The 12272-nt window shown below is 46.4% G+C and overlaps 1 long non-coding RNA gene across 1 annotated transcript in view; it reads right to left on the reverse strand.

The window, feature by feature from the left end:
• Positions 1 to 2104, reverse strand: part of LOC309640453 — a 124762-nt gene extending 122658 nt beyond the window's left edge. Inside the window, exon 1 of the long non-coding RNA XR_014252236.1 lies at positions 1554 to 2104. This is a non-coding gene — a long non-coding RNA (uncharacterized lncRNA). The remainder of the gene's footprint in view (positions 1 to 1553) is intronic.
• Positions 2105 to 12272: the final 10168 nt, after the last annotated feature.

The following is a 12272-nucleotide window of genomic DNA, read 5'->3' on the forward strand; positions in this document are numbered from 1 at the left end:
CATGCCTACGCACACTCTATATTTTTCCTTACGTAAGTGATAATTCACTATAAAAAAGAGAGAAAGCAGCCTTGCACGTAGACTCTCGGATTTACCAATACACACACAATTTTGCCAGTCCTCTCCTGGGAATCTTCAAACACACGAATCCAATCAAGTTAGTCTCCTACCTAACATCCTCCAGTGGTTCCCATGGTTCCTGGAACACAGGACAAACTCTAAGCTGGCTGATGAGTTAGCCTCTGTGATCTGTCTGCTGCTTCCCCCTCACGGTCCCTTCTTGGCAATGCCATCTGACATGCTTTGTTCCACCCAGACCGAACTTCTCTTGCTCATTTCCTGCTGGGAAGCTCATCTCCTTTCCCTGTTACGTGCTGTTCCACTGCCCATCCCTCACTTATTCACGTCTCCTGGCCCCCAGGTGTTTGTTTATGGAGGTCTTCTTGGCTGCCCAGACCAGGTTAAGTGTCCCTCCTCCTGTCCCCCGACTCTGTGTCTGTGTCCCTGGTTGTAAAACTCCCGACAGTTTAAGGAAATCATTTACACAATTGCCCGTCTTCCCAGCCAGGCTACATGAGGGCCATTTTCACTTACCAATTTACGCCCAGCACCTGGCACACATCTAGCACAGAGGAGACAGTAAAATATCACCATTGAACCAATGCATGAGGCGCACTAGAGAGGGAAAGAAAGCTCACAGCCTTTGCTACACCCCACACCATTTCTTGGCACAAATATGAGCTGGTGGCTGGGTAACTTGCTTTCCCAGAAGAAAGCATTTTTATGATAAAAACCTGATTCCAAATGTCCACTTTCTGTTATTTAAAGATAAGTCACACCCTATGAGATGTGAAATAAGGATTTTCTTTGATCTAGCTCCTGCTTAGCTCTGAAAAGCTTTGATCGTCACCATTCTGACAAACGAAACTCAATCTGTATTAAGCAGCCACTGAACTGTTCATAATTTTCTGTGCCCAGAACAATAAACCAACCAACCAATGTCTGGAAAGGGCGTTTGAAGAAATGAAAAATAATTTATAGGAATACAATGGAACCTGCGACTTAGTACCCCCAAAACAATCATACTTAAGCACTTAAAAACAAGACAACAGGCTCCAAATGGAATGGCTTATGCTAAGTCCCCAGTCACCAAACTGAGACTTAATCACAGTTTCGATTCTCCCAGAAATGGAACCTTAAACCACAGTCAGGGACCCCCTGATCAGCACTAGCGGGGCCGTCTGCCTGACAGGCCCCCGCCTCCCCCGAAGGAAAGTAACTGCATTAACCCACCGCTTCTTGGCCTAGTTTACTTTCCTCGTTCCTGCTCCCTTCTGCCTGTAAGTCTTTCATTTTCAACAGCTCCCTGGAGCTCCTTTCTATCTTCTAGACGAGATGCTGCCCGATTCAAATTGACTTTTGCTCAAATAAACTCTTAAAATGTTTTCTATGCCTCAGTTTATCTTTTAACAGTTCCGTTAGTAACAGTAAGAAGCGGGGACCAAAGGAGACGCCCGACGGCCCCAGGAGCAACGAGCAACCAGACGTGGTACCTGCTGAGCCCTGAGCTCGCTGCCTCTCCCGCCTCAGGAGGTGCTGGGTCCGTCCCTCGTGGAGCCTCCGTGGCTTCTGCCTGAGGAGCTTTCAGGCTTTGAGCATTTCTTTTCCAGACTCCGTTAGGAAACGGCCAGAGCTGGAGCGGGTCCGACTGAAAAACCGGATTGGGTTCAGAGTGGGACCGGTTCTGACTTAGCTGGATTGGCCCCACGTGAGGCGTCAGGTGAATACAATTTTGTTTTAAGGCTGAACGAGCAGGTTAACCTTACCCAGGAAAATCTTTAATTACAGTGGCCACAGCTGAGAACTTTTAACCTGGATAAGCCTATCCATTTACGAGGCACCTTAGAGAAAAGGTCTCAGCCAGGCATTCACTATAAAGGGTAGAGGGAGAATTATTTTTCCTTCTCTACAGTTTCTAGTGACCAGGATGAGACCCTCTGGGACACCCCACACACCTGTGTTCCCAGGATCCCATCTGCTGGATTGGATGCTGCCTGATGTTTGCTCAAATAAACTCTTAAAATTTCTAATATGCCTCAGTTTATCTTTTTTTTAAAATTTTATTTCATGTTCAGAATATTCTGATAATGTCAGTGTTTTATTAATTTATTTATTTTTGGCTGTGTTGGGTCTTCGTTTCTGTGCGAGGGCTTTCTCTAGTTGTGGCGAGCGGGGGCCACTCTTCATCGCGGTGCGCGGTCCTCTCACTATTGTGGCCTCTCGTTGTGGAGCACAGGCTCCAGACGCGCAGGCTCAGTAGTTGTGGCTCACGGGCCTAGTTGCTCCGCGGCATGTGGGATCTTCCCAGACCAGGGCTCGAACCCGTGTCCCCTGCATTGGCAGGCAGATTCTCAACCACTGCGTCACCAGGGAAGCCCAGTTTATCTTTTAACAGAACCTAAAAATAATTGCCTCCTATTACCAAAAACTTTAAATGCCACCTTCTAAAAACAATATATAACTGTTAGAAACAGAGGGAAACAGAGATTCTATGTCTGGCTACTCACATTCCGTGTGATTCATTCCGCTCATCTTTCTGCTAATGCCCCTCAAACTCTGCAAGCTCCTTGGGCCACTCTGGGCCCTCTGAGCTCACTTTCTCACCCATGAGGATTTCTTTCTTCATCTGGTCTGGACTCAGTGCCTTAGTTAAGCATTCCACCTCAACTAGTTCTTTTCTCAAAATGTTACTTTTTTTGTTTTAATTCATGGAAATATAGGACTTCATAGCTCTCATGGCCCTCAGAGCAGTCATTCTCCATATTTAGCCTAAGTCTGATCAATGTGGAAAACCAGTTTGGGTTATATCTGAGTCCTTAAGTCACTTTAGTTCTTGTGTCAGATGGAACGTTGAGATACGTGGATCACGTGACTTGGAACAAACAGGCTTTGAGAGGCCCGGGTGCGATGTCAAGCCCGGGCTAATGAAAAGTCACGGAGCTTCCAGAACATGTGAGAGCTCTGACTCTGTGTCCATAAGAGAAGCAGGTCAGGGCAGTAAACAGTTCAAAGACCCAAAGAACCATAAAGTGGTGAAGTACAACCAAAGATTGAACCATAACTGTGGGTGATTTTATAGTCACTGGGAGACACTGTTGTACTGGAGTCTGAAGTGTATTTAGTGATTGCCAACGTTTTTAGTGTTGTTTTGAGTCTTTTAAAGTTTTTAATATTGCTACTCCATAGTCTGCTATTTGAAAGTAGGCTACAAACACAAAAAGAATGAGAATCACCAACTTAGAAAGAGTATCAAACCCCCAGTCCCTTATTTAAGGCTAAGGAACGAAAGTCTTAAGAGGAGAAGGGATTTGAGGTGGGGCAACACAGCTGGATTAGGGTGCACATAGCCAGGACGAAAATTCAGGCCTCAGGACACCCAGTCAAGTGATTTTTCCTACTACATCTTATTTCCTCTCTGAGTCTATAAACCTAGGTCATCAGCGTTAAATATGAGTAGCAAAGAACAACTGGCAAAAGCCAGGGACTTAATCACATCCTTCCCTGCACTGAAGACATGTCTCTACTTATCTCTTAAACTGTCTGGGGCACTGTGGACCTTCTCCTTCAAGAGCACTCAAATTCACAAAGATGGAACCCATCTAAATATTTGCACTGAGAGTTGGACGTTTTGTTCAGGTAAGCGTGATTCCATTCGGCTTGTCCTTGTTTTGTAACTTCATGAAACCCTTACACAATGCATGATGCGTCTTCGTTAACAAGAGCGGAGAAGAGTAGGACACGTGGGATATTTGGAGTTGATGGGACAGGGGTGGAGGACTGAAGAAATGTGCCTGGCTGCAGCCCGGCCCCTGAGAGGAATGGCAGGAAGCACATTTTACAGTTACCCATCTTGACCTCTGGTGTGCTTTCTGCAGGAGTTGGTGTATAAGGGGATCCAATTCATCAGATGGAATGAGGCAGTGGGAATCCAGGCGATGGGAGGTATTAAAAGCAGGTAGGAATTCATGGTGTGATAACTTTATTCACAGCAAATCCACAGCCCATGGTTGAGGAAGGAGAGCAGCCCCCAGCCCCTGGGGAGGGGCCTGGGACTGTGGGCAGGAGTCAGGTGCTCACCTAAGCAGTCTGGGGTTTTAAAGGGGATCCAGTTCCAGCAAGATTGTTGGGAGGTGAGATGAAGAAGTAGGATAAGGCCAATGAGGAGTGGCGAGCGGGCCACTCACTGGGCACAAAAGTCACCAAAGATGCAGTGGAGATCGTGATGGGATGAAGATGTCTCTTTTACAGAATACTCGGTTAAAAACTTTTTTTTTTTGAAAGTTTAATAATTTGTGCTTAGAGACAAGAAACAACCCACAAATGTCTACAAGTGTCCAAAGCATAAAAATGTTTTACGAAAATTCCCCAGTCAAGACGTCACGTGCCAAGTCTCTGTGCGCCCCTCCAGTCTCAGGTCTTGTAAATGTTCTCCCTGGCGCCCCACCCAGGACCCCACCCCCTCAGTTGGCCGCAGCAAACAGTTTGCAGACCCTGTTGCTTGTGGCCCTCCAGCCTCCCTGAAATGCCCTTCCCTTCCCCTCCTTCCGATGGTTTTTTTTTTTTTTTTAAGTTTAATTTTTATTTATTTATTTATTTATGGCTGTGTTGGGTCTTCGTTTCTGTGCGAGGGCTTTCTCTAGTTGTGGCAAGTGGGGGCCACTCTTCATCGCGGTGCGCAGGCCTCCCATTATCGCGGCCTCTCCTGTTGCGGAGCACAGGCTCCAGACGCGCAGGCTCAGTAATTGTGGCTCACGGGCCTAGTTGCTCCGTGGCATGTGGGATCTTCCCAGACCAGGGCTCGAACCCGTGTCCCCTGCATTGGCAGGCAGATTCTCAACCACTGCGCCACCAGGGAAGCCCCTTCCGATGGTTTAATGGACCATCTTGTGATGGTCTCCCACCCAGAGAGCTGATCCCTCCCACTTTTATCCCACTACTCGTTATTCCAATTCATGTGTTTGTGACTAGGGTTCATATTTGCCATTACACACCAGGTTGGCTGTACCAGTGGTAAAATTATTCAGTTACTTCTGAACAACTTGATAAAAAAGCTTCTATCCCAAGACCCCCAATGCCCCCTCCCCTCTGCTCCCACTCAGCCTGGCCCCTCCTCTTGCACTTTCCAGACCACCCCAGGACGTGGGGAGATTGGTGCCAGGAGCAGCAGGGCCCTCCCCAGCTCCCTGGCCAAGATCTTCTCCTGCTCTCACCTAGTCCTGAGAATTCCCAAGTGGGAGTCAGCACCCAGGTTCAAGTCTCATCTCTGGCTTGTGAATCCCTTAGCTCCTCTGAGACTTCTCTCGTCTGTAAGATGGAGATGGAAGCCCACCCTGCAGAGGTCCCAGTAAGACTGCCGGGTCTATGGGCATATACGTTCAGATTTCAATAGCCAGGTTGTGGTAGCTTTGAATCGGACACAAAGTTGAGCAAGGACCCTGAGAAAATTCCGGATAAAGGAAGCCAGGCCCGGCCGGCACCCACCCCAGCCACTTGGGCTGACAGACACTGCTGCTGTCTGCCACTGCCAGCGCTGTCCTACCCAGCGGCCAAGCGCGGGACTGGCAAGGCGGGGCCTTGCCTCCCAAAGCCAGTGCGGTGGCCTAATTGGCGCCAGGCTTCTTATCTGACTTTAGTTGTGTAAACTCTCAGGGCATATGAGAAAGCACGGCTTTCACTGCCTTTGTTTTTGTCCAGAAAGCTCTTGAATGGGCGGGTGAGTTCGAAGGCTGCAGTCTTCTGAGAATCGGAGTTTCTTGGAAGTTTTTAAGAGCCCAGGCAGTATTCCCTGGAAAATGTGAGGTTCCTGGGGTTTATTAGAAGCTTAAACTTTTGGTCAAAGTTAAACATCTAGAAAAATGTTCCTGGGAAGTGTCGTCAACACCTTCTAAATTGGCTGCCTTGGCACTGTCTCAAGGCTGTGGTTTCTACTTCAGATACTGGAACAGGACCAAGCCCTGCTCGGGGTCCCCTTCTGGGATGGAAGATAAGTAAGAACCTCCTGCCTGCGTTTCCGAGTCAGGGAAATAAAAGGAGCCTGGCTGCGGGAGTTGCATGAATCATATTTACATTAGTGTTAGAAAGTGCATTTCTCTCCAGGAGATTATATCCCTTCAAGGGCTTGCCCTCCCCCCCTCGCCTTCCCTCCTACCTCCATCCCCACAGTGAGGGTGAGAGGCGAGATAAGAAAACTTGGGACACCCCTGGTGGTGCAGTGGTTAAAAGTCCACCTGCCAATGCAGGGGACACGGGTTCGATCCCTGGTCCGGGAAGATCCCACATGCCGTGGAGCAACTAAGCCCGTGCACCGCAACTACTGAGCCTGCGCTCTAGAGCCTGCGAGCCACAACTCCTGAAGCCTGCGTGCCACGACTACTGAAGCCCACACGCCTAGAGCCCGTGCTCTGCAACGAGAAGCCCCCGCAGTGAGAAGCCTGCGCACCGCAACGAAGAGTGGCCCCTGCTCGCTGCAACTAGAGAAAGCCCGTGAAGACCCAACGCAGCCAAAAAAAAAAGAAAACTTGATTCTTCTTGGATGGATACCTTTGTTCTGGGCTTCAAGGGGCAAGGACTAGGACCCAGGAAGCCCCCTGTGTGTTTGCATCCAGATGGGCAAGAGCATGGGCCACAGGACCTGGGTAGAAAGAACAGCCAAGGGGACGGCCCCCCGTGCCTCCTCTTAGAAAGCTGTCCTCCGGGTTGCTACCTCCCAGCCTGCTAGGAGGAATTGGGACCTAGGGTCCTATAAGCACAGTGGTGTGACCCTGCTGTAAAACTGTATCTGGCATTCCTTCCACCTTCCTAATAGTTCATCTCATGGCCCTTCTACCCTTCAAATGAGGTTGTTTGGAGTTTTTGCCTGAGTGATGGGAATTGAACAGCAGAGGAGAGAAAATGGAACCCTCTCCTGACTTTTTCTTTTGAAAGCTGTGCACTTAAGAGGAACAACAATGACAACAAAAATTCAGAGGATGAATAATAGATTTGGAAGGTCCCTTGAGGAAGAGGAAAGCTTCTTCTGAATTCTCTTCAGATGCTGGGTGGAGGGGGTCAACTAAGCAGGAAAATCATGACTCCACAGGCACTTGTAGACCCTGGGAAAGGGGAGCCTGCATTTTCTTCCCAGGCACAGCCTGGGCAGGTGGTAAAGAGCAAGAAGAAATGGCTCAGAGATGTGTGTGTGCAGGAAGGGCTTTAGGTAACCAGGGAGCATGTCCTGGGCCCTGGTGAATTGACCTCTGTGTCTGAGAGTGATATGCAATCAATAGGGCCCCTCAGACAAGCTCACTGAGTTTCTTGCAGCTGGGCATGACCCAAGAGGGGCACAAACATAGCTAAAAGGATGGGGGTCTGGAAGATTAGCAATTAGAACAAGAAAGAGCTCAGCAGCACACTGTGTGGACTGGTGACTGAGCACTGAAGCAGGTGAGGAGACTTTGACCCGAGATTACATTTCCATCCCTGCTCCCCCAAGAAAATGCAAGCTTATCATAGAAATTAAGTTACCTGAGTGAGTTGACTGATATTCTTATAACCTATCAAGAGTAGAATTCCACTCTTGGAAAAAAGTTAATAATACTTGGGTCCACTGAAAAAACACTGAAAAGATATACATCCAACGTTCACTGTGGTTGCCTCTGGGCAGTGGAATTACTAGAGCTCTCCTCTCTCTAATCTATCTATTCTTTCCTTCCTTCCTTCCTCCCTCCCTCTCTCCCTTTCTTTCTTCTTTTTCTTTCTTTCTATGTATCTTCTTTTGTAATTTTTCACAATGAACTATTTTCTAATTTTCTCCAATAAACTTGTTTTGTTAAGAAAAAGCAACACAATAGAATAAGAAAAATGAAAAATAATCAGCATTCAGGGTTTATTCCGTTTCACTCTGAGGATGAAGGAGTTTCTGTTGACATGTGTTTGATTTTCCTGTTAGACCCGGGACAAGCCAAGGATCTCCTGTGTGCTCTGGACTATCCTTCACCTTTCCTCCTCTTCCATACATATCTGGGATCTGGGCTTTCTAGAAAACCTCCAAGAATATTCTTTGCATAGGACCTGCTGTTTGTATCTGCTAAACTGGCTTTTGTCCTTCACAGTTTGGGAGTTTGCAGCTCAAAGTACATTTAAGGCACTTCCCTCCTTCATCCAAGCAGGATGCTGGCCCTCTTACTTGCCTATACTTGGGAGGCTAAAACAACTTATACATTTGTATCTGAGGGCAAAATCTAAATAACATCAAGGGCATTTATCAAGAGGAGGGGATTGTGCTAAATTCCCATCTCCCTGTAACGTAGAGAAATGGCTAAATTAGTCATGTTCAGTTTCAGTTGGAAACTCAGTTTGATATGAACATCTGATAAGGAATTTGATTAACCATCATGTGAACTATCTACCTTGTATGTTTCTAATCATGGTCTGGAATCCCCATGGTACCCAGCAGGCCTCTGGGGATAGCCTGGCCCCTGTATCACTTTGTGAAAACCCAGAAAATGAAAATTCACTTAAATCTTGGCCTATAGCTCAGCAAGTAAACTTACTGTCAAAAAAAAAAAATCATATTCATTCTGGTTTCAAAGTTCTAGGCTGAAAGGATTTTGCACATTTCATGCCATTAGTTACTACCTACCTCAGCCCCTACATATGGAATAATGAGGAAAAGGCTCAGGGTGAGTCTTGATGGCTTTCAACATCTAGAGGTTGCTAGACGGAGATTTTTAATAACTTCATGATAATGTGATAAATCAAAGACTTGACTCCTTTCCCCTACCTTCCCCCAGATATCCATGTCCTATCACTTCTACCTCCTACATGTTTCTTGAATGAAAACAACTCTCCTCCATCTTCATAGTCACTTCCCCAGGTCAGACAGAGACACTGCCATCTTAGCGTCCTACCTGATCTTCAATAGGTGCCCACCTACTAAAATACAGGTGGGATTCTGAAGTTCTGCAGTAGATCCCCATTGCTCCTAAATCTCCCGTTGCTCTTAGGGTAAACTTGCAACTCTTTCTCATGGCTTTCAAGACTTTTCCTTAGAGATTACAAACCAGAAGCCTGTGGAATGATAGGTTTTGCTTGGCTCACACAGTGCTTTTATAAATTTCAAGTAGAGCCAATGTTTATAATTTTGAAAACTTTGTGTACAAATCCAAACGTATGGCTTCTCTTGAAAAATCAGGGTATCTGGTAACTCTGGGCACAGGTTTCCACATGGAAAGGGCCTCCCTCATGGATGAGGGCTTTGTTCTCCAGTTCTCCCGTCTGCGCCATGCCTGCTATATACACTTCCTCTGGTTCACGGAGGCTACCTGTTCAATGATGCAGACAGGTGGGCTCTACAGTACTGGGCCCTGATGGCGCTCCTGCTCCCTCTCTCACTGCTCTCCCCCCACACATGCCTGGGGGGAGAATCTGGGGAGCTAACTTCTCTCAGTCTCCCTCTCCCCATCCCACCCCCTCATATGCACAATCTGGGCTCTCTCTCACCTTGCTGCTCTGTAGAGGGAACCCACATTTGGGAATGTTTGATTCCAACTCATTCTTTGGGTCTCAGTTTAAATGTTCTCTTTCTTCGGATTGTCTGCCCTGACCTCCCCTACCCAGGCCCCATCCCCAAGTCATGTTTTAATTGTCCCTCCTTAGAATCCCCTATGGTGTAAGAACTAAATTTGACACTCAATATTACATGCTGCCTTGACATCTGGTGAAATCAGGGGGGCCTCAAATGGCATAACGGCAAGTTCCCCTCCCCACTCTACTCCCATGGATAACTCCCCTAGTCAAACAGCCCTCCTTATCAAACCCCCCAGATGCAGTTCCCATTAATCCCTGAGCAGTGGGTTTCAGTTTCCTGCCAGGTCACAGAACTAGTCAAACAAGCCAATCACATCCTCTTGCAGGAACCAGGGGCCTCCTCACCCTCTTGATACTACAAGCCTACCTCTCACAGCCCCTGATGGTTCACTCGGTTCCTGAGTGCCATCCTTGTGTGACCTTGTATGGCGTGTGGTGTCCCCTGCCCCCCACCAGGCTGTGAGGATATGTGATTGATAAACTGCTATCAGTCTCAGCTGTCCAATGCTGAGTGTTGCATATTCAGCCATTCCCATAACCCTAGGTTGGGAATCCCTCTTTCAACAATAGGGTGAATAGGAGGTGACTAAAACAGCCCACACGTACCATAACTGCTTGCTTACTCGCCTCCTCCCCGACTAGATCACTGACTCCATGAGGGCAGGGGCTAGGAGAACAGAGATGGGTATACTGTTTGCCTCCAAACCCTCAGTACCTAGCACAGAGCCTGTCACATCACAGGTGTCCAGTAAACTCTTGTTGGCCATCTCAGCAGGGTGGTAAGTATCTTATCAGTGGAAGTATTCAGCCAGAGCAGAAGAAATAAGCATCTTTCAGACAATGTAGAGGTTTCTCCTGGGTGATGCTTACTGCACATTTCAACTCTTAAGATTCTGTGATTCCAATAGTTTGTTACTTTGTTTCTTCATAGAGTTATGGCAGTCCCTATCTTGCTGAATAGGACAAGGTAGAAAACCAGTCATCTTTTACCATGAAGCAAGCTCTCAATTTTCAAGATGCCATCACTAATGTTAAATAGCCTTTGTTTTCAAGAACTAGGGACCAGTTCAATGAGCAGGACATTGCTATGCAACATACGAAGAGGCTGCAGAATTGAGCCCATTTGTTCTAAAGAGAACTATCACAGCCCCTGGTGTTTACTGGGAAAACCCCCTACCATCTGCAGATGGTTTAGCAACAAATTTATACCATTTCCATGTGTTAGTAATGCTGTTCTAGAAACGAATCTAATCAGAGTGCTGTTTTAGCAGGGAGGATGTTCTCACTTAAATCCAAAAAACCATTTCCATCATTTCCAGATTTTTAAGAATCAAAATCCAGCTGACTTTCTGCAGTATGCCATTTAAACATCTTGGAAATAAATCTACATGTTAAAATAGTAGCAACACTAATGGGTTATCACCGAACATTGTAAAATATCACCCTGTAACATGATGGTACCTTAGAGAGGATATACTTACAATTTAAGTTTCAAGAATGTGTCACTGCTTTTTCTTTCATTTATTGAGTTAAAATCCAAATGATTTTAGAACCATAAATTGTGCAGTTTATGCAGAATTTATGCCCATCAGAGCAATCAGAGAAAGACCTTCCAGTGCTTCATTTTAAGCTATGCCTACACATGAAACTAACCTGACTAAGGTCAATTCTTATTTGATCAAACCTTTGGCTTAAGTAAATCTTAATTTTGTTCAAACTCTATTTCAGGGGTGAGGAAGGATGTCCAATAGAGATAAATTATCAGAATAAAAATACCAGCTCTCCACAGGAGACAACAGAGGTGAGTGGATCAGAGCTCAGGCCTTAGATTTCACTGCCCTGGGTCCTAATCTTGGCTCTGCCACTTATTAACTGACTCAGTTTAAACTTAACCACCCCCAATCTCATCATCTTAAAATGGCAACAATGAGAATACTTCTGCCATGGTGATGTTGTGAGAATTAAAGGTGAAAATAAATACAAATGCTTATCACAGCTATTGGCACTCATAAAGCATTCTATAAATGTTAACTATTATTGTTTGGTAAACTGGCTTCACAAAATGTCCTAGCAATGAAATCTTTGAAAATTTGATTCTGCAACTGAATATTGGAACCTGGAATTTGCCTCTTGGATTGCCAATGCCATTGGATCCCCACCAGTTCTCATGATTTAATTAATGAACATATAACTGCCAATTTCCAGAAGGGAGAAAGCCAAAGAAAAGTAGGGATGGTATTATAGACAATAACTCATTGTGAACCAGGAAGGGACATTATCTTTCTAGTCATTAATGAATTAAAAACCCAGCCAAGGGACTTCCCTGGTGGCACAGTGGTTAAGAATCTGCCTGCCAATGCAGGTAATACAGGTTTGATCCCTGGTCTGGGAAGATCCCACATGCTGCAGAGCAACTAAGCCCGTGCGCCACAACTACTGAGCCTGCGCTCTAGAGCCCCACGAGCCACAACTACTGAGCCTGCATGCTGCAACTACTGAAGCCCACAGGCCTAGAACCCATGCTCCACAACAAGAGAAGCCACCACAATGAGAAGCCCGCGCACCACAACAAAGAGTAAACCCAGCTCGCCGCAACTAGAGAAAGCCCGCGTGCAGCAATGAAGACCCAACGCAGCCAGAAATAA

Source organism: Balaenoptera physalus (genome assembly GCF_965194825.1).
Source record: "Balaenoptera physalus genome assembly, chromosome: 13".
Classification (NCBI taxonomy): Eukaryota; Metazoa; Chordata; class Mammalia; order Artiodactyla; family Balaenopteridae; genus Balaenoptera; species Balaenoptera physalus.